Below are 24877 nucleotides of genomic sequence, written 5' to 3'. Positions count from 1 at the left end.
ACCTCATTTGATAAGACTTCGCCGAAAACTAAAACATAAGAATAACCCGACCGGAGCCACACTAGCTCCCAACCAGATCCTGAAGATTACCCGCACAGAAATTAGTGAACAAAAAGGCCCGACCAGCCCCTGACCAACCAGCGATCAGACTCCGACTGCAATTTTAAAAATAAAAAGCCCAACAAGTCCCCGACTGGGTACTTTGTCAAAATTAATAACCCGACTAGCCCCCGATTAGTGCCCGACTTGTGATAGGGTCAAATGGGGTTATTTCTACACGGGAACCACTTGCAGATCCAAAATTCATGATTCATTTTAAGACAACTTAAAAATTTACAAAGAATTTAAGAGAATTTTACCTTCACCAATATTTTCTTTATCTTTAAACCTTATAATATTATAAATTTATTTCCAGAAACTATGAATTGCTTTAATGATAGTTTCATAAAAATGTAACTACGAATAAAGTTAAGTCTTCTCGAAATTCAATATAAAAATAAGTATTATTAGGCCTTTAAATATATATATGTATGAATTATTTTATTATATTTGCATTTTACTTGTACAGAATATTAAGTAAGGCCTTTTTAAGTATTTAAGTAATATGCCAATTTATATTAAATAGGCTAATATTACAATTTTATATTTTGAAAAAATCGGTTATATATTTTTTTAATAGTTTATTTTATAGCAAGTTAATATAGTCTTGTGTTCTAATCTAAAGATTTTGAAAAATTTACAAATATATTATTTTTTAACTTGAAGCTTTACAACTGGATCATACAAAGAAATAATGACCTCATATGTATACTAAATTTCCGAAGAATCTTTAAAATTCTAAAGCTTAATCTTACATTTTAAAGAATGTTATCACAGTTTTAGTTTCATAACTCAAGTACATAGAAGAAATAATTAGAATATATTTGTACAAAGTACAAAATCTCCTTTCAAGGTAGAAACTCTATAGTCTTAATACATAGAACAGTCTTTTTTTATGATAAAATTTTTTAAACTGTAACAATTTTCAAACTCAGTATCAAATATTTAGTAATATTTTTGCGTTTCAAATTTCACTTCTAAATACTAATATAGCTCTAACACGTAGAACATTCTTATGTTCATAATAAACCTTTTAAAACCATAAAATTTCTAAACCTCAGCATCTAATGTTCAAGAATATTTTAGCCTTTGAAATTCTATAATCGAGTTGCACAGAATAACTAAAAATTATTGTACAAACTACAAAATTCAGATAATTCAAATAATTCATATTCCCGTGCTCCCGGACAATTCTTGCTCACATAAATTCATTAGAAGTCTATGCATGATGCTGCTAATGTTTTAATGTAGTTCACGCGTGCGAAATTCGTCCAAAAGTTGAAACTCAGGCTGATCCAAAACGCCATTGCATTTCTCTTAACTTTTCGTCAAAAATTTTAATTAGGTTAGTACACTCTCGTTCTAGAAAAAAACAAACCTATAAACCTATAACGCATACTAGTTAAACAATCAGCTTTGCAACACCGCACTGACTTTAATGGCTACACCTAGCTACTCCCGCAAGTGGATTTAATAAGCGCCTTTATCAGCAAGACAAACTGTGTCACTAAATCGTCAATACGCAAGAACGCCTATATAAGAACAGATTCGGGGGTTGCCTCGCACTGGCTTTCAGATCAAATCAGTCTGCGGAAACGTAAATAGTCTATCTCTCCTAGAAATAATCGATTGGATATGATTAATAACTACTAAGAGTAATCAAAAATTGAATCAGTTTAAATTTTTGCTAATTGTCTCAATTGTTCCCAATCGGATTGAATTGAGTAAATGCTCTTGCCTGTAATACGCCCTCTGCAGTTTTCGTTTGTAATACACATGACACGCACGTGTTTATTGGTTAGATATTACATTTTTAGTAATTTAACAAAAGTTTTAAGTACAAAAAATATAATGTTTAGAAGGTATTCCGTATGAAAAGCTAAAAGTATATTGATTAACAACATATAAAAATCATGCCGTTTAACGATGTGACAGTGATGTAGTATGATTATCAAGGAGGCAGTTTGATTTAACCGGTATATTATTGTAAAACGTTTGTATACTTCTTTTTACATTCATATTCTTGAAATTTGTTTGTTGTTTGACAAAATAAAAAACCGCTTGTGAATAATTAAGTCAAAATCAAAATGTTGCACTGAAAACTTAAGCCCCAACTCAGAATAATGGATACCCAATTGAAAACGATTAGAATATTATAAAATGTAGGATGGCGCCAATATTTTGAAACTCAGGCTAAATATATTATAGGTAACTCATTAAATTTTCAGTAGAAAAACTTATCCTATTCTTTTAAGTTTCTTGCAATACGACAATTTTGAATTTATAAATAAGTTTGATTTGAAATTCTTGAAAATTATAGTTTCAAATATTTAAAATATTAAAATTTGAATATTTCAAATAATTTGGTTTTCAAATATTTTTATTTTAAAGGTTTGAAATTATTAATTGTATAGCATTGGATTCATTTAGGTTTCATTAGGTTCAAATTTGAATTAAATACGTTCGGAATTCATGACAACAAATGATTTTCCTTCCATTAGTACAACAATTTTTTATATTTTCTCCTTCCTGCAACATTGTGATTAATGGCCACATATTTCTGTAATTTTGTTAAAAAATTTTATTTGACAGTCTGAAAAAAAGTTTTATTTTTGTTCTTCATATCCAGTTGTCATTCTTATAATTTCATCAAATCTTATGTAACCGTATGGACATTTGTCGACATTTAAGCATATCAAAGAATAAGAGTTTAATTTTTAATTTATGAATTGTTATAAACTTTGAGTTTGAAATTCCAAAATTAAGAAATTATTAAGTTTAAATGTAATCAGTTTAAAAAAATAAAATTTAAAATCCTATTTTTGAAGGCTGCATTTTTTCTAATTCAAATCAAATCGAAACAAGATTAAAAATGTATATTTTTCATACTTAAATTTCACATGGAAAAATTTTAAATTAAACAAAGTTAAAGGCTTCTGAATCCATATCGTACAATTTCAAATGCTTTATTAATAAAAAAGTTTCTAAAAGGCTTGTCATTTTTACATATATTAATGAACGTTTGAACTCCAAATCGCTGTTCGAAATGTTTTAATTAAATATTTAGAACGCTCAAAGATCAGAAAACTTCCACTTCGATTGGTTTAATTCGCAATTTAGTTTTAAATACTTTAAATGACAAAATTTTCAGCTTTAAAAACTTAAAATTTGAATTGTATTGACTCGTGTACAATTTTTTTAACCAACAAATTATTCTAGATTTTGTCTTCGATTTTAGTGGCTACCTTGCGAATAATAGAAAAAGTTCGTTTTATGTCAATCATTAGTGATGAAGGGGAAGTCATAATCTAAGGATTACCGAATATAATATTACCGACATTGATGTAAATTCACTGTTCAATTTAGAAAGAATTTTTTCCATTATTTTGAGTACTTATATTTCAATAAACTAAAAATTTAGAAAGCTGAATTAATAAAAACTTTTTTATAATATGAATTTATGTGTTGATAATTGCGAATAATTAAAAATTGAGACATCTTTCTGACAAAAAAATATTTTATCTCCAATATTAATTTTTAATTGCTTAATTTTATTCAATTAATAACAGCTTGACATTTTTAAATAATAAAATAATACTTTAATCGCTTTTCTGAAGTTTCACGTTCTAAATTATTCTCTTACTTTTTTAAAAAATCTTAACCGATTTTAAAACGTATAACAATGTAAGAATTATTTACAAAATTTTTATTTACTTTGTTTCATAATATATTCTGTTTCAAATTTATATTGTTCCGAAAAAGTAAATAACTGTCTTTAAATAATTCCCATCAGACAAAAGTGCTGTGATGACGTGGCAAATTCCAAGTGCTCGATTGGAAACTATTGGAAATTGTTTCTTATCGATCTCAATTGATTATTTCTAGAAGGTATTGTAAACTAGTGGCAACCCATTGTTGACGCTATCACACACTGCCACACGCCTGTGTAACTGCGTGGACCAGTAGTTCTTGGAAGGATTGAATCAGTCCATCCTACATAGGCGTTCTTGTGTAATTCCTTCCGCTATATTTTTCGCGTGAATAAAAATATTATTCTTTAGACAGTTATAACTTTTATACTAAACTCAAGAAAAACTTGCACTTTTTATTTAAAAAATTTGTTTTATCTTCTTCTATACATATCGAGTTCCTGACCTTAATGGTAAAAAGTGTTTAGATGCTACATTAAAAGTGTATAATTTTAACTCGTTTTTATATGGAACCCATGTAAAAGGTACTGCTTTCAGTAGCTAATGTCTAACTTCACAGACTCAATATCGAGTTAAAAACTTCATTGTCGTTGCATACTAATCTCCTGTATGTATTGCAAAAATTTAGCAATAGTTGAATCTTGCATGAGCTGCTTTAATAGGCTCCGAAATGCTTTTTACCTGTTTCTTTTGTGTGTGCTCTTGGCTAGTTCTGACATACAACACATGAGGATATAATGCTACCAGATACGAAGGGAATAATCGGATAATACCAGCAGGAGATGCAACGTGGTACTTGTTTCTATATACTATCTCTACATTATACATAGCATAGGACATGTTTCTATGCTATACCTACATAGAAACTGTAGCTCCACAGGATAGTCGTAAACCTTTAGTTTACAGGCGCGCGGTCATCTGTACTGAGCGGGGACAGAAATGACCATACGAACTCCTTGCTTACTTTGGCGGAAGTATATACCTGTATTATATACGAGTACTTGCTCGTTAAGCCCTCCTGATAGGACATCCTCAAATTGCTCATGTATTGCAAACTATTCGAATAACTCCGAGTTATTTTCCCCCGGAGGCGTTGCGAACGGACGGCTTAACTATTACAAGGGAACTACCCACTTGTTGTGAACTAGTTACCTAAAGAACTCGATGAAACAATAGGTGCATTCTCTTTTTTTTAATTCGGTCACACAATCCAATTATTATCCGATTTTAACTTTTTTGAATGAAAGCTAATAAAATTTCGCATCGAACTTTCATAGTCAATTTTTAAGTTTTTGTTTATTTAATAACAAAAATGAAATAAAATTTGATTTTAAGTATACCGGATTATGAAAAATGCTTTGATTTAATTTATAATATCCAGAAAACTGAAAGCAACTAGCCAAAAAATATGTCAAATAGGAATGCAAATGTTAAGAAATTTATTGAATTTGTTATAAGGAAATCAGTGAATGAAAATGCTTTCGTAGGTATATGTGGCGATTCGGCATTTGATTCAAACTAACTTTGAAGAATTTATTAGCGAAAATCGTTTTTTAGTTGAATTAATAATATTTAATGAATCATTTGTTATTTTAAAAACAATTTTTGAAAATAAATATCCTTAGTTAACAAATGCACTATTAAGTTATTTCTGGAGGTACGAGCTAGATTTTTGGATGCAATTAACTACAAATAACTAATCTATAAATTTCTAAGAATGATTTGATGATAGTAAACAATTTATTATTGTGAACAACAACTGTTTAAACAAATTTTTATCATTTTTGTATTTATAAAGAAAATACCACTTCTTCATAGAATTAGCAGCCACCCAGTGGACTCGAAATTTAAGAACGTAATTGAAACGGCTGCAGTTGACTTGCGGCCTATGGTCAGAATCGACGGGGTGCCTAGCCAGAAGGTAGCCCTCTCTCTCTCTCTCTTTCTCTCTTCCCCCACCACTTGAGTGGCAAGCCTAACAGGAGAGGAGCTAGTACTGTAAAAGTGTTTGTCATCCGTGCGTGTTCCCGCTTCCCGCTTTATAGCTGTCCTGGACAATTTACACAAATTTTTTCGATTATTGGATTAAATATGAATTTATATATTACTGTCGCCTCCTTTCTGCTTCTTGACAAAAAAGTGAATTCCTATGCAACAGTTCTTTCTCATTTAGTTTTAGAATGCAAAAAATTTACTGGAAAGACTTTCAGTCCTAAAGTAATTTACGTAGATTTTGAAATCGATATCCATACAGCTATCCGCACAGCATTTAACTATTTCATCCTTATTAAACGTTGCAGATTTCATTTAGGTCAATGTTGGTCGAGGAAAATCCAGGAACTCGGATTGAGCAATGAATATAAAAGCGCAATATCAGAAATCGGTTCTTTTTTGAGAATCATTTTGGGTCTTGCTTTTTGAGACCCATCCGAAGTTGAAACATTTTTTAATGAAAAAATAAAGCCAATTCAACCATCCTACGAAAGAGTCGAAAAGTTTTGTAATTATGTTTTCAAAAATTATATTTCAAGTAATGCCAGTTTTCCACCCAAAATTTGGGCTAAATTTTCTCCTACAAAAACGCGTACAACAAATGGTTGTGAAGCATATCATTCGAAATAGAATGCAATCTTTAACTGTTCTCATCAAAATGTTTTCAATTTCACATAAGCTTTGAAAGAAGTTCAAGCCTCAACTTATTTAAAAAATAAGAAGCACTGGTCAAACGAGGCAAGACATTTTAGAAAAAGAACAATTTCTTATTGATACAATGTTATATTTGCAAGTAGGTTTCATAACTAGGCTGGAATTCGGTCGTGAAGTCTCCTGTAAATTTTTACCCGTATAGTTTGAGAGAAAAAAATACGGAAAATAGCAAGATATTTTAATATTATTTTTTATGTGACAATGGCTATTTTAAGTATTTTAGGAAATTTCAGTTTTAGCACAAAGTGAAATAAATAGCTGATGCAATGGGAAATATATGAAATTTGTGTATTTATTTCAATTTCCGGCTTTTTTCTAGCTAGACGATTTAATATTATTAACTTAATATTATTGACTGGTTATTATTGACAATACATATTTCCCGTTATTTTTTAAACACACCAGCATCGAAAGTATAAATTACCAAAGTAGAGAACGCTGCCAGTCCCAAGCCCGGAAAACGTGCGAAGGGAAAATTAGGGAAATACAAATTGAAAGAATACGAGTGAAGCGACGAATGGTGAGAGAAAGAAGGAACGGAGGGCGAGGATGCAAATCAGCGAGGCCCCCCGTCGATTCTGACCATAGGACGCAAGTCACCGGCAGCGATTGAAACGTCCTAAAAACGCTTCTTGGACGTACAAATGAAACGACGTTATTTGAAAGTTTTAAAAACTGCCCTGAGTCAGACTAAATAATGTTCTAAAATCATTTCATTTTTTAAATACGACCTCAAAACGCCTATGGAACATTGTATGCTTATAGAACGTTATTTGGACTGACTTAGGATGTTTTTGAGCCGTTCTTATGATGTTCATTGACGTTTGTGCCCAGTGGGCAGTTATTTAGCAATTATTTTTTGACATGAATCGATAACAATTGATAATTGTTTAATCAAACTTAATTAACCAATGCATTATTTGGCTATTTTTCAGCAGTTGAACGTGTTTTTTTTGTATGTGTAAAGAACTGTTAATAACACATTTTTCAACGTTGTTTGATAGTTCGATAACGACCTAATATTTTTATTTTTGTTAACAATGTAATTTTTTACGTTGCAGTTCTAATTGACTCAATTTATATAACAAATGAGTTTCTTCAAACACTCCTTACATTATAGAAGTAATGCTAAGGATTTCAGTCAATAATTGGTGAAATACAATTGAAAGTAATTTGTGTTTATTGGTCAGAGAATAATCTCAAGTGAAATACAAGTGAGGTCAGATTTTCGCTAGGGCTCAAAGTCAAAAATCAGAGGAAGGGAGGGCCGACAAGTATAAGTGGTGGGAACGAAATTTCACAATTTTGGTGGTAGGGCAAGAATAAAAATTCCAGTCGATGGTTTGTTGGCGAGTTATTACTTTATAACAGAAAAAGCCAGATCCAGGCTGAAGGTGCAACAGAGGCGAAAAAGCAATTTAACAGAAATAAGTACAAAGGTACATGGCCGTGGGACCTCTAGGTCATTTAGGTAAGCTCTTACTGATTAACAAAGGTGCTAAATGGAAATTTTAGTAATAAGTTGAGTTTTTAAAAGGCTCAAGATGACATGGCGAAAGCTGCAGAAGCCATAGGAAGCTAAATTACAGGCAAATGCCCGCCTCGCATAATAACCTGCTGAGGTTACCCCCACCTTTGTATCCAGCGTGTTACCCTCGCTTGCTTGTTCTCGCCTGGGAATATATTTTAGGTCATCACCCAACTCGCATTGATACCTGGTTTAGTGTACCCCTACCATTGCTGCCCCTTCCTTGCTTTTACCCTGTAGATCTCGCCTCGGATTAAAGGCGGGCATACAAGGGATCTTGAAATTAGTATCCATTGTACTTCTAATCCCTTTATATTTGCAATGATCCTTTAAGATGCACATTAGAAACTTCGCAAAGTTTACCATTTTTTAAGTTTTAAAAGTGACATTTAAATGCAATTTTTGATGTATCAATCAGCAATCATTCGGCTGGGAACATCTTCTATAAATTAAAAACTTTTTGTACTATCAATGCTTTTAATTTGAAATATCTTACATATTATTCATTTTTTAAATATTTTCATTTTTAAATATATTAACCTTATGAATTTGAATATCAAAATATTGTACAATTAAGCTGATTTAATGTACATTTTAAATTAAGAATAACGTGTAATCACAAAAATAATTGAAAAATTAAGAATAACCATTATTGTAAATAGTGTTTCTAAGAAAATATTTTAATTTTACGTATTTTCAGTGCTGTACTTCCATTAATTTTTCAATTATTGCAAATCTTGCTAAAAATAATATATCTTTGATAATAATCGGTAAAATATAATAATATATATGTTTTTAATAGGAATTGTAGTCAAATTTATTTCTTATTTTTAAACCTTTCAAAATGCTCAGAAAGTTTCAAAATTTGATTTCAAAATCTTCATTTTTTAAATTCTTCTGATAGTTTTAAACAATTTTTTTATTCATTTGAGTTTTCTCAAAAACTTTAAATAAATACTGCAAAATTAAAATAATGCGTTAAAATCTTCCGAATTATTTTCTGACCATTTTGGAAATCTTTTTAAATCTTTTTAAATATACCCTTGAAATTAATTGACAAAAACAAAGAAAAATTTTCTAGTTTTAAAATAAATTTCGGAAAACTATAAAATAACAAATTCTAAGTTTAAAACCGATTAAATTTTTTGTTAATTATATAATTTTAAGCAATTTCAGTGAAAAGCAATAAAACTTGATAATTTTTTTAATTAACACTTTTTAAACTAGAAGTTAAATTCTTTTCATTTTACACTTTCAAAAATTAATAATTGTTCAATAGTTATTTATACATCAAAATTTGTTCTGAAATCTTGTTAAATATATATTTTTTTAAATCGTTAATATTTTTTACAGGAATCTTAAGTATATTTTGTTACTATCTGAAGATCTTAAAAAATCATTTAAAACCGTCAACATCTTATTTAAAAATTGTCAAAAATATAGATTTTGTTAAAAAATTCTTGCAATCGTTCCACATTTAAAATTATTTTTAATCTCTTCAATATTTCTAAATATCTTTCAACCTAATCGATTTTTTTCTAAAAGAATAATAGTTTCATTTTTTTATACTTCCAAATTTGTTTTTATTCTAAACTCTTTTTAAGTATTTTATCAAAAATAAGTTTTAAAACAAAATTATAATTAAAAATTTCCCTAGAATTCTTAAGAAAATGCCATTATCTTCAAACTTGAAAAATCTTTAATCCTTAATCAATCATGCAGAATAAAAAATAATCCCTTAAAAGTTCCTAATTTTCGTTTAAAATTTTGGAAACCTTTCGAAATCTTCTTAAATATTGTCTTAAAATTAATTTTCTAAGATGAAAACCCATTTGTAATTTTCAAAGTAATCCCAATCAATTTTTCGTTTATAATTTTATTTTAATTATTTCGAATCTTTTCAACTCTTAAATTATTTTTGAAATTTAAAAAAAATTTTGGAAATCTGTGAATATAAATATTTGTGTGAAGTTTCCGCCAAGAAAAATAAACTTCTACCAAGTGCAAACATAAATAATATAGTTAAGTTTTAAGTTTAAAAACAAATTTGTAAAAAAAAAACTTTTCAACTAAAAATATTTCAATTTGCAACCAATTCAATTTTTAACTACAAAATTGAATTTTTATCTAAGAATATTAAGTTTCAATCAAAACACAAAGAATTTTTTACAAACTAGTTACTCTTTCCTCGGAACGAATTAATTTAGAATTAGGAAAATTAATTTTCAACCAAGATTATTTTTCTAACAAAAAAGAAGAATAAATTTTTAGTTAAAATCAATTAATTTTTAATTTTAAAAAAGAACGAATTTTTAACAAAATAGTACAATTTTCCACCAAAAAAGATTAATCTGAATCAAACAGAGGGCTTTATAACCAAAAAATATCAACTTTCTACTAAACAAAATGAGTTTTCGAAATAAAAAGAATAATAATACAAAAATAAAAGTTAATATCTAAAACAGAAAAATGCAATTTCTACGGAAACTAGATGAGTTTTTAAATTAAACAGACAAATTAAAAAGAAAATAGTTCAATTTTGATACAAAAAAATTTAGTTTGACTTTTTATCATCCTAGTATAAGTTTAAAAAAGAAGTAAATCTATAAATGTACTTGAATTTGCAACCTGAAGAGACCAAAAATGTTCATGTTTTTCCACGATTTTTTGCAATCTTCTAATTTGAGTGTAATAAACTCCATGGGCTAAAGTGGAACCAAAAGGGAAATGAGCTTGATTTTATAGAGGGGAATCCGGAAAATGAAATGTACCATTTCTGTTTACAATTTCCAGTTTAAATCTCTTAGGTACGCCAGCCATTTCACACATAATCCCAGACAAGAACAAGTAAGCGAGGGGTAACGTGCTGGATGAAATGGTGGGGGTAACCGAAACGGGTCATAATGCGAGTTGGGCATCGTCCATATTTTAGAAGGCTGGCGTACCTGACATATTTAAATTGGACATTGTAAACAGAAATCGTAAATTTAATTTTCTGGAATCCCCACAACAAAATTAAGCTGTTGTCCCTTTTGGTTTCACTTTAGAAATTTCCCATGGAGTTCATTACTATAAAATTAGAAGATTACAAAAAATCTTTCATAAAAATGAAAATGTTTAGTCTCTTTAGGTTCAAATATTTAAAATAAAATATTTCTAATGTTGGAATAATTCTGATTGATTTAATACATAAATGAAAAAAAGTTCTACAATCTACATATACATGTCTCCTGCCTCCCTATCCTAATCTAAAATACTTTTTTGAATGAAAGCACTGGGTTTTTAGTTATGAACGAATAATGAATAAACAATAGAGAAAAGAATTAAGTAAACAATCTTCCTTTTTGCGAATATATTTTACGGTAATCAAACAGATATTTGGAATATTTTTAAAATTATCCAAATTAATCATATTAGCAATTTCTAGCATTATTCTAAGTGAATATTATTATAAATAATAAATTGTTTAAACAGTTAGATGAATAAACTAGAAATTTTAGAAAAACAAGTACAACGAATTCGTTCCTTTCATTCAAATAGCTTGAGATTAAGTTGAATGTCTCATTTAGTCACAAATGATAATAAAAATGAATTAATAAATATTTGTATACAAAATTTATGATAATTAAGTATTAATTATAAAATATTTCAGGAATTTTCACAAAGTGAATCTTAGCACGCTCATTTCAATTTAGAAACTGAATTTTTTGACGTATAACTGCCCAAAAAATTGTATTTGTTTATAAAATATTTGATTACAAGCACTATTTACAAAAATGGTTGTCCTTAAATTTTTAATATTTTTGTGATTAAATGTAATGCATATATTAATATGTGCATTGAATCAGTCCAGTTGTACAATATTTCGAAATTCGAAGTCATGAGGTTATTGCATTTTAAACTGAAAACATTAAAAAAGTGAATAATATGTAAGATAGTAACATTAGTCAATTTTTAAATTAGTTCCTTGTAAATTTTATAAATTTGAAATTCTGTGTGTGTGGAATTTAATTTCTTTGGACCTCTTAGATGGTAAAATTATTTTATTTCAAATTAAAAGCATTAATAGTTCCATGAATTAAAATTTATAAAAAATGTTACCAGGCAAATTATTGCAGATTGATACATCAAAAGTTGCATTCAAATCATACTTTTGAAACTTAAAAAATGGTTAACTTTGCGAAGTTTTCAATTTCCAGTTTAAAGGTATTCAGAACATTATAAATTTAAATTCTAAGCTTTCCAAATTAGAGTAATGGTATATAGAAATTCTATGAATGAGCATTGTAAATACAAAGGGATTACAAGTACAATGAATACTAATTTCAAGATCTCAGGTATGCCCGCCTCTAATCCAACGCGAGATAAACTGGGTAGAGGCAAGTGAGGGGTAGCAGTGGTGGGGGTACACTTAAGCAGGTATCAATGCGAGTCGGGCCATGACCAAATTAAATGCTGTAAACAACTCATAAATCTGGATGGATTTTGTTGAGTGCATAATTAGTAACTTCTAAACCACTTTCAAATATAATTAAAATTACTTAGCAATAATTCTTTGCCATAAGTTGATACAAAATTGTTAATTTACTAAAGAAACTTAATTACTACATAACTTTCTTTTTCGGTCAGCGAAATTGATTGGTTAATTTTGAAAATGAACTACTACGATAAAATGATCAGAGTTATTACTATTAGTAGTCAAGTCATCCTGTCGGAAAAATGGCGCGAAAATAGTAATTTCAGGGGCATTCATTTTGCTCTTTTAAGTACTTTATTTGAAGGAGTCAGGTTCTGTGAACAGAATTTTGTCCCGGAACACGGAAATTTTTTTTGGGAAAAGGTGCAAAATATCACATTCCATTTGATTGGTTACGGCCTTTTAAAAAAGCCCGATTTTTTCCAATGTTTTGACAAAAATCATTTTTTTTTTATTTCTCTGTTGCTTAGATCCGGATGGCCAGATCTACAAATAGTCAACAGATTATTAAATTAGACGTAAATACCTGTATTTTCAAAACAAAACAAAAACATTGTCTTACCTATAATAGATCGCGAGTTAGCACCTGCTAAAGTTGACCAATTTCGACCTGATTTTACAGGTGAATGCCCCGAGTTCAGTTTTTTGTAAATATCTCGTTTCGGGGTTCTCAGAGAAGAAATTTCCTAGAGAATGAGTGCAAGAGGACTTAATTCTGCGTGAGTAAAAAAAATGTTCCTAACTCCCCCCCCACCCCCCCAATAGGTCACCTTCCAAATATGCCTATTTTTGGTCTTTTTTGCCCAAAATCCGAAAGTCGTGTTTTTTGGAAATCACTCGTTTCATGGGTGTCAATGTTTCCTTAAAATTGAACAATGAAGTATTATTTTTTGATTCTTATAGACAAATTTCATAAACAAATTTGATAAACAAGAAATGGCCAATAGACAATATTTACTATTGTTATAAACAATATTGATCAACAAATGGATTAAACGGTCACTTTTTGATAGAAATAATCCATTTTTTGTGTGCATAATTTTCGATTTTATCCCTAAACTTAAATTCGGATTGAAGAAACTGTCATTTGACAATATCATCCATTGTTATTAACAATCATGATCAAAAAATGCATTTAATAATCGCTTTCAAATAGAAAAAATCTCTTTTTTGCTAAAATGTTATAAACAATATTAATAAATTCTTAAAATAGTTCTTTCGTATAAAATAAATCTGTTTTTTCAGGTTGAATAGTTAATGTTACTTTGAAAAAAATAACCAAATCGTTAAACATCTAAATTTAACATCTTTTTCCAATATTATAAGCAATAAAAATGATCGAAATCATGAAGCTCCTACGAGAAATATGAACGCATAAATTTGGAGTTTAACGTTCTAGAACAAAAAAGGTGTAAAACCCCAAATACCTAAAACTAAAACGACTGAAAATCAAAACGTCTAAGAAAAAAATTAAACACATTCAACTCTCTGCTTCTCCGAAAAATATATGAACACCAATTTGAAGTTAAACGACCAACAACGAAGATCACGATTGTTTATAACAATAGGAAAGGTTTTTGGATGTCAGTATATTTCTTAGGAATTTAATTTTTTTATGATCAAAAAATGTAAGCAAAAATTTTTTTTTCAATTTGGAAGCAACTATTGAATGCATTTGTTGATAAGAATTATTAATAACAATGTAAAATGTTGCTGAATGTCAGATGCTGGCATCAGAATTTTAATTAGGGATACAATTAACAATCATGTACAAACAATGAATTTTTTCTACTAAAGAGTGACCGTTTAATGCATTTGTTAATCATTATTGTTTATAACAATAGTAAATACTGCTAATATTAGATTTTTACCTTTTTGCGGTCATATCAATGAATGATGTAGAACAGGCAGCTCAAGTATAAAAAATTATGGTTTTTTGGACATTTTCAAACTTGAATAACAAAGAAACATAGCCTTTATTACAAGATCGACCACTACAGACCTCTTTAGAATTTAATGAGCCTTAATTTTAAAAAAAGATAGATGAACTCAAATAAAAATTGTAGGCTCTGGATCGTTTTGAACCCCAATCTTCTAATTCCCCGCACTGTGTATCGCAAAATAATAAAAACAAGGGGTCGAAAAGATTCGAAATAAAATGCAATTCACCGTGACAAGACCGCAATTTTTGGGGCAGACTTTAAAGTGATTTTAATATTCTATGAATATTAAATACCGAAAAAATAAAGTTAATTCTCGAATCCATTTCAAATCATGCATGTCGGCGGGAAACTGTCCTACAGATTTTTTTGTTCCAATTACGAAAACCTTTTCCACGTGAAGGCTTTTTAAAACAAAGAAATCTGTTCAAAAATGAATTTGGAAAATCGGCATTCTGAAGATTTGCGAAATCAATATTTTATAAAAACTGTTTCTTTGTATGAGCAACCTAAATTGCTAAACTATTGAGGAGGAACGTGCAATAAGTAAAATCCAAGATTCTTCAATGACCTTCAAGTATGTTAAGCTTATATTAAATCCACGTCATTTTTCAAAATATGTGAATTTTTAGCAACTTTTAGTAGAAAATATAAGCTTTTAAATAAAATTGCGTGTTGGGCAACTATCCCAGAATAATCATATAAATTGGACATTCCTTTTAGAAAATCTAAGATATTTTCTCAAAAAAAACTGATTAAATTGAAGAATTAATCTACTTATTTCAATCAAAAATAAAAAACTGGGATCTTAAAACTGTTTGATATTTATAAAATAATTTTCAAATTGAATAAATCACCTGTAAAAAATACGAATGGAACGTAGCAACGCTCTTACCTGTGGCTGCTTTTCAGCAGACCACTGCAAACCATATACCAGACGCTTCGAGTCGAAGATCCAACAAGGCGGAGAATGAAATTGGCGGGAAGTAATTTCAATTGGAATGGTCGGAACTACGAATTATAGAAAATAAATCATAAGATTTATTTTTCATATTCTTTTTCAGATTTTAAATTTCTTACAAAAACAATATTTATAAAACTGTAAGCTCAAAATTGGAATAAAGTAGGATTTTAAAATTTTTGAATGTTAGTATATTAACAAACAAAATAACTAAATATTTTATTAAAAAATTAAAATAAAAAAATACTTATAACATTTGTATAAATACGAATCCGAAATAAATTCGGAATATTAAAAAATTGATAACAAATAAGATACTTATATAAATTCTTTAAATACAATTTTAGAATAAGGTGACATTTTTTATAATTTCAAATTTTAAACTGAGAAAAAAGCAATACTTATTGAAATTTTGTAAATATAAATTGTGAATAAAATACGATTTCTTTATTTTTAAATGGAAATTTTTAAGAAAAACCAATAATTGAATTTGTAATAAAAAATTCAATGCGTAACCAATACTTTTAAAAATTCTGTACATATGACTTTGAAATAAAAGGATAATTTTTTCTACGTTTTTAATTTGAAATTTATAACGAATGCAATACTTATACAAATTCTGTACATATAATTTTCGCATCAAGCGTGATTTTCTTTAATTCGAAATTCATAACAAAACTAATACTTAAATGTTGAATTCGAAATAAATAGAAACATCAATACCTTAATTTTTAATTTGATATTGTTTCTTCAATATGCTCTTTCCACTCGAGCTTTCGTTTTATCGTGAAAGGGTCGCTTTCACGAAACCTTTCAGATGCCATGATTCACGCGTTTCAAATACTACAGCTGACTACTGAGAAAGTCAAGATGCTGTATATATTCCACAGCGTTGCCACGTTTCTAAGGATTTTTGAAATTGACAAAATAACTTATAATATTATGTTTTTGATAAAAAAACTATTTCTCATTAAGAAGCCCTATCGACATTACTACAAGAATTTACATATTAAATAGTACTGTTAGGAGTGTTTTATTAGAATAAATATTTTCATTTCATCAATTTCATTTTTCAGTAATTATGCAATTTATTAAGAAATTTTGCATATATCCGACTCTCTTAAAATGAAACTCACTAAACTGTAAAATAAAAGTATAACTATCTTGTTATTTATTTTTGAAACCATTCACGCCTAAAGACTGTGAAATTTAAAATTCATTCATTTTTAAAACATAAAATATTTGTCAAATTATTACTAACAAATTCTCAAAATCTAAGAGTAGTGAACATTTTTTAAACAATTTATACTCGTGAAAAAAAAATTGGTACAACTTTCATTTTCTGATCCCTAGGAGATAAATCGTGTCCAATAGGCGGTTTTTATTTAAATACAGTTATATTTTAATATGTTATATTTTTTATCTTTGATTAAATATTGTTCATTTCAAAAAAATCTGCGTGTAAAATTGATACTTTAGATATTCACGAGTATCAAAATGACGCCTTTGAAAAAACATCACCTTAAATATTTTATTATATGTACGCTCTGATTTATCTACTAAATTTTTTTCCAACGGTCAATAAGAATTAAATAAGAATTAAAGATTTTAAAAATATTAATATTTGAAGTGTAATAGTATTTGACTAAGAATATTCGAATAATTAGCGCTCATTAGCACAAATAATTTTATGAATAATTTATTAAATAATTTAATAAATTATTAAACTTGTTGTTATTATTAATTACACAGAACCTTCTTTTTTTGATGACGAAAAAGATTGGCTGAGACATGGGCAAAAATTGAAGGCTTGGGATCCATATTATCATAAATTTACTTAACAATTCGTTAATTTTTTTATTTTAATTCGGTCACGCAAAAAAAAAGATTGGCGATAAAAACATTTAAGAACGACTTCGGTTTACGAAATTAAAAATAAATTAAATTAATGGTGCTTTATTATAAAATTCCTTCAGATCAGGTGATTGTGGCCTAATACAACTTCCCTGATTTCATTTGCTGTCCAAAGGGGAATCGTGCGACTTTCCATTATTATTTTTGACCGTCCTTTAGAGTTTAGAGGGAACGCAAGGATTCTGTATACAGGGTGTCACAAAAGCCCAGGCACGGCTGAATATTTTCTCAGGTAAGTTATATTTTAGGGAAGTCAACATCATTCTTGAAGTAACTTTTAACGATGATATTCAATGGGGAACTTTATTTTAAACTTGATGATGACCTTTAAGGTTTTTCCAAAGTCAATTTAAAGAAATTGAAACCCTCTTTCTTCATCGACAATCAATATAGCAGGAAATCTTACGTTTGAATATGTATCCAAGTCATTGGTACATTGTTATCTTGAAGGACACTCTGAGGTCATTTAAACTTAAACAAGGTCTGCATACTTCTGGGAATAGAACCTTTTCAAAAAATTTTTTAACGAGAAAAATGACTAATTCTAACAAGGCGTATTTAGTAGTGACACTTAACATGGCCTTGAAGATGACCTTCAAAGTCATTTAAAGGTCAATTTTTTCCACTGGAAACTACCTTTTTTAAATCAACAATCAATAGAGCTGCCAATTTTACGTTCAGGTATGTATTCAGATGATAGCTCCAATTTGACCTTGACCCAGAGTTACACAGACCTTGTTTAAGTTCAATTGATCGTAGAGTGACCTTCAAAGCGACAAATGTACCTATGACCTGGATACATATTTAAACGTAAACCCTCCCGCTCTATGGATTACAGATGTAGGAAGGCATTTGAAATTTGTTTAAAGTTGACCTTGAAAAAACCTTGAAGGTTATCACCAAGATGAAAATAAAAGTCACCATTCAATTCCTCGTTGAAATCTACTTCAAGAATGACCTTGACCTTCATGAAAAATATCTTACCTGAAATCTAACGAGTATGGAAATTGGTTGATCCTTTAAAAAAGTGTATCTTCGATGCTTGAATACTCGGTTTTGATTTTTCATAGGAAACTAGACAGTTGATATCATTTTATACTTTAAAATATTTGAAAAATATTAAGCAGACTACTATTATGTTTTTGAACTCAAAATGTTGTAGGAATAGCATCATCAAAAATATTTTTTGATTAAGTTATAATATTCTGCCAGTTAGAGTTTTGCAGCCACAAGTCAGGAAGCTTTTCATTCTTTGGAAAAACCTTCAAACGTACACTTTTCCCGCAACACGTGTCATAGTAAAAATGGAACAAGTCCCCATGTTTAATCTTTATTATCAACTTTCCTGGTCATTAATTGCGAACATGGCGAAAGTGCAAAGATGGCTAAAAAAACGATGAATAACATAACCACAATCACTCATTAATATAAAAGTCCACTTCGATTTATATCCGGACTCAAAACGATAAACACTTTCAATATAATATAATACAATATAATATAATTACAAAATAAATATAATTTGAATTTTTGCGCTCCTGCAACAACTTCCGATTCCGGATCGTTTAAAGCAAAATGCAGTGGGTAGGCTTTCTTAACTCTTCTTGAGGATATCTAGTTAAAGATCATCCGCTTGAAAAGTCGGACTGAATGCGGTTTCCGGAAAATTTGTTCGGGTTCCGGAAAAATTGCAAATTTTCTGTTCTGTCATCCGATATATCACTTGATTTTTACTCATTGTAGTCTGGAATATGTACTTGAAAAATGAAGTTTATTAGAAAAAAATCGTGATTTTGGTATTCTGAATTTGATGTGACGTTTTCTGTAATTTATTATTTTAAGTCCGAAATGCATCCGGTATTCTAATCCTTTTTATATTATTATAAAAAAATCAGTACGTGTGAGAAACTCTAACAAATACCTACATGAATGTTAAAATGATATTTTTTCATGTTATAGGTAATTAAATTAGTGAAATGAAAAAAATAAAGTCAAGTGCAATCACTAGAAAATTTTAAAATCGAATGTTTTTATAAGAGAATATAATTAAATTAATTAGTTTTTTTCAATTTAAGTTTTGATGAAGAAGCCAATTTTTAATGTAGAAAAAAGGAGGAACTTCATTTCTAGCTATATTTGCTATATTGATCCGAATTTTTTTTTTTATTTTTTGAGTAAACAAACTTCTGGATCCAACTTAACTTAATGTACTTCTGGTTCTGACATTCGGACATGTTCTGTATTAATAGAAAATAGTTTTCAAACACCACTTTTTATGACACGCACACATTCTGGAATTCTTTGCAATAAATTGAGATTGAATTCGTTTCCACTCCGAACAAATTCTAATAGAGTTTGTAAAAGGATAGTAATTGATTTCGGGTATGGATTACGTTCGAAAAATTGTGTTGCTTCTTGTTTTTTTGTTGAAAGCTTACAAATGATTTAAAATTATAAATATATTATAGCATTATATTTATCGTCAGAATTAAATATCAGCACCAAGGTATTAAAAAATCGTACATGTAAATTGATAATTTAGAAATTGTTGTATATCAAAAACCTAGAAATCGTCTAATATTAAGAAACCGAAATGTGTTATTTTTGAGCGCTATTAATTAGGAATTGTTAAAGACCTGAAAAATGAGGTATTAATTTTATATTTAGGATTCTTAGATTAATCCCTGTGGGAAAAAACATTTTTGAATCATATGTTTAAAAAAATTTTAATCAAATAAAGAACATTTTTCGTTTCATTCTGATTTGAAGTTAAGCTTATTATAAAATTGTAAAATGTTTAAGTAGAAATAGATACACTGATTTTTTTCTGAATGAAACAATTCCCAAACAAACTTGATGACTACAATTTTCAAGAAACTTTCAAATAGTAAAATCTTTTCTCACCTTTATCTTTCAAAATTCAGCAATTAATACATTTATTAATTTTACATCAAAGTTTTTCAAATACGAACAATATCTAATGAGAGATTTGAAAAATATTACCCGTCATTTAGGCAAGATTTATTTCTTGCGGATTAGCAAATAAAAAGTTGTAAAAAATTGCTGACAGAGAAAGATTGTCAGATGCGCAAGCAAAAAAACTCTGCATTTATAAGAATATTAAAACTACAAAATAAGTCATTTTCAATCATATTTTGCTAAAATAAATTAATAATTCAATAAATTATTCAACTTTTAAATAAAAAATTTTAAAATATCTTATATTTAAAAGCGTTTTATTATCAATTATGCAAATAATATATGTTTTTAATATTATATAAAATAAAAGATGTTTTAAAGGAGCGAATTGCTCGCTTGTATTTACTGTTTGTATTTACTGCTTGTATTAAGTAGATTAAAAATGTAACAAAATTTCAACAAAAGTTACTTTAAGAATAAATAAAAAGATAGATATATTTTAAATCTGAGTTTAATTATTTACATTTATTGCGATCATTCTTCCTTGATGGGCTGAATCGTTTTCTTTTTCTCTTTCCAATGAGGAATGGATCTTTAACATAATATCTTAAATTTTTTTTAAATTACGTTTGAGATATACTTAAAATTATCTAGAATTAAACAATCAAAATTCTGTAACATCCTTGGTGTAATAAATCAACCACTAAACATTAGGAATTAAATTGGGACGAGTTCCATATTTGCTAATGTGATTAAAGTTTTTTCGAATACTTTTCACATAGAATGCTACCTTTAGCAGCAAAAAATTTCGACTTTTCGAAATAATGTCTTTCTACGCACCTTTGAAACTATAGGAGTTTATTTGGGGTAGGATTCACATGCACTAGAGGAATTATACTTTTTTGAAGACAATCTAGCACGCAAATATGCAATTATTGGCAAAAAATGTCGACATTTCAGATTAGTGTCTATAAAAAATTCTTTTAACTTACGAAAACTATCATAATCAAGTCATAATAAATTTATTATAATTTTCCTTAAAAATTCTTTGAGAAATAATAAAATATATTTTTTTATTTGTTTCCGAAAAAGATTGGCTGGGGCATTGGCGAAAAGACAAAGGCTTGGTAACTATATAATATTCTGACTTTTTATTATTACTTGTAAGTACAAGTTACTTGTAACATTTTAGGACGACGTTAAATAACAAAAAAATTGTATAACACTATTTAAATTCAATTAATGGTGAGGCAAATTGCGGTTTATTCTCTTCACAATAAAATTCAATAAGATAGGATGAAAAGGGCCCACTGGAGATTCCTTGATTTCCTCTGTGGTTAATGAAGTAATCATGCCGCTTTCCATGTTGATTTTTGCCCGTGTTTTATAGTGACGGCGATGATCATATGTATATAGGCCAGAAAGAAGATCAGCGTTGATCAATATTGCAAAAACGTCACCATTGTATGATGTTAATACAATTTTTTCTTGGTTTAACAAGGGCCTATAGATATTTTGTCCAACGCGTATTTCAAGCCTTTTATCTGCAGGAAAAGTGTATCTTCGAAACTCGAATACCCGGTTCAGATTTATAGTGGAAGTAAGCCGAATAAATGGAAGTTGGTCAAGTTCATATCCAGATCCGTCCGAAGAAGGAAGCCTGATAGGTGGATCAATAAGCTTAGTAGGAGGAGATCTGGTCCTTGAACGAACTGGAGAATCTCTAGGAGAAGAAGATCTAACTAGAGAATGAGATGAGGCAGGAGAAAGAGAACTGGCAGGATGACCAGAATTGGCAGGATGATGTTGTCTGTCAGAAGAAGAAGAAGAAGATGGTATGCCACGAGGAACACCAGGAATAGGGGCACCATTAGGCAAACATTCGAACTCTGAACTTAGCTCTGCAAGAAGCAACAGAGGATTATTTTTTTAAGTTTGATATTATATCATAAACGGAAGATCGGAAAAAAACGTTGAACAGCAATAACAGAGAAAACATCTGCGAGAAATAGCGTGAAAAAAATATAAGCTATCTGTCAATATCAACAGATTACTTCACTGATGAACAAAATTTAAATAAAGAATTATATTCTTATATACATTTTGGCATTCCGAATTTGATCCAGTTCTGTGTGTAATTGACCTTTCAAGGTCCGAAATTCATCCAGTTATTTAATCTTTTTCATTTGCTTATAAAAAAAAGACTATGTCGGAACAAACTCTGCAAGGTACCTGCATGAATGCTAATACCTTATTTATGTTGAAGCTAATCAAAGATGTGAATTAAAAAGTAAAGCCAAGCACGATCATGTGCAAATTTCTAAATAAAAGTTTAAAAAAATAATTGAATATATTCGTTTTTTGAACTATAGACGGTGATTAAGAGTCCAATTAAAAAATGTGAGAACTTTATTTCTAGTCATTGAGTTGAAGAATGAAGACACAAAAGTTTAATTCGTAGAATTCTTGGAAAATTCTACGCAGTCGTTGAAAATGTTGTTCAATTTCCATTTTTATAACATACACATTCTGGACTCTGTTTAAATTGAGATAGGATTTGAATTCCTTTCGAATAATCTAAAATAGGGTTTGTAGAAGATTAGCAATTGGGATAGAACGCGGATAACTTAAAAAAATGTTGTTTTTTTTTGGAAATCATGAAAATGTTTTTGAAATGAAATATGTATCGTAGAATTATATTTACCAATAGAATTGAAGATGACATTTAAGGTGAAAACCAGAGTATAAACGATGCCCATTTTTCCCTATTAGGAGAAAAACTGATGAATGCCTTAATCAAGAATTTGGTTAATATTGTAACTAATGGATATTCTGGTGTTTTATTAGAATGCATATATAGCCCTAATAATCTTTATCACGTAGATTTTTATCGCAAAATTTATTATTTTAAGATATTCAAATTTATATTTCATAAATCAGTCTAATTTCGTTATCTCAACTGAGGCTACATTGCCAAAAGAAGCGAGTTAGTCTCCCTAAGATCCTTACCAAAATTCAACTACGTTTTTGAAGAATTTGGATATGTCAAATCAAATATTAATTAAAATAACAAAAAGTACATGGAATTTACGTTTTATATCTTGACATAGAAAATTAAATTTCACTTTATCTTTCCCCTGAATATACCAAGTATTTTGCGAATGATCTTTATAAAAAATCAACCACTAAACCTTCGAGTTTAATTCAAAGTGGGTCTAACATGCGCTACAGGGATGAAACTTTTTATGAATACTTTTAAAATTAAATTCTGCCCTTACCAACGAAATCTGTGCTTATTAACAAAAACATTTCAACATTTTTAAGTTCCAAACTTTATTAAATCTTAAAAAACCTCGGGGTTGATTTATGGTGGGTTTCAGATATGTTAGAGCACTGAACCATTTTTGTGTCACTTTTGGCATAAAATGATGTTATTATCATTAAAAACATTTTTATTTTTTAAATTGATGCCCTTTAGAGATTTTTTCTACTCAGGAGATTCATTTTTTGTGCCATCACTAGCAGAAGATTTGACTTTGTGGGATAGCATCTGTTTAGAATTTTTTAAACTCCATGGATTAATTAAGAGTGTCATCCGATTCACTGGACTAGTATAATAAAAACAATTTATAAACCTATAATTCACTAATTTCACGGCATTTTTACATTCTCATTCATGAGAGTGTAATGTAATCGTCTAAATTTTCGATCTCTAGTTTTTAAGGGATCTTTACGTTTCGGCACTCACAGAATCCGAAAATCATACAATTTTATCGGTGTCTGTATGCCTGTATGCCTTTATGTCGGTATATCTGTATGTCTATATGTCTGTATGTCTGTATGTCTGTATGTCTGTATGTCTGTATATATTTATGTCTGTATGTCTGTATGTATGTATTTCTGTATGTATGATTACCTGAATGTTGTAGCCACGCTAGCTTTTGAAGGATTTGTCGAATCAAGTGAGCCTTTGATACACTTCTTAAGGTTCTCAAAATGCAGAATAAGTTCGTTAAGCAGATATTTCCACGCGAAATTAAAAAATTTAGAGCATTTTCAAAATCTGGAAAAAAATTTTTTTTCAAATTTAACCTGTAAATTCTAAGAGATGGCATTAGTATTCACTAATGTGAACCATTTTCGTCGAGCTTGATCCTTCAAATGGCGCCTGTCAAAACTTCAGCCATTTATGATTACGCATTTACAAGTTACAACACTGAGAAGCGACTAACCTCCGAGTTTTTTTTAATATGGAAAAATCTGAGTTTCAAGTTTTGATCAAACACTACTATTTTCGCAAGAAAACGATATCCGAGACCAAGGCCAAGCTGGATAAGTATTACCCGGACTCTGCACCGTCGATTGGAACGATTCATAAGTGGTTTACCGAGTTTCGTTGTGGCCGTACGAGCACAGTTGATGCTGAACGATCTGAGCGCGCAAAAGAGGTCACTACACCAGAAAATGTAGCTAATGCTGTAGGCATATCATTGGAACATGTGGGCAATATCGTGCATTCAGTTTTGGCATGAAGAAGCTCTGCGCGCGATGGGTGCCGCGTTTGCTCACAGTGGACCAAAAACGAATTCGTGTGACAACTTCCCAGCAGAATTTGGCATTATT

The sequence above is a fragment of the Belonocnema kinseyi genome, chromosome 8 (genome assembly GCF_010883055.1).
Source record: "Belonocnema kinseyi isolate 2016_QV_RU_SX_M_011 chromosome 8, B_treatae_v1, whole genome shotgun sequence".
Taxonomy (NCBI): domain Eukaryota; kingdom Metazoa; phylum Arthropoda; class Insecta; order Hymenoptera; family Cynipidae; genus Belonocnema; species Belonocnema kinseyi.
This window is presented reverse-complemented; position numbering follows the sequence as displayed.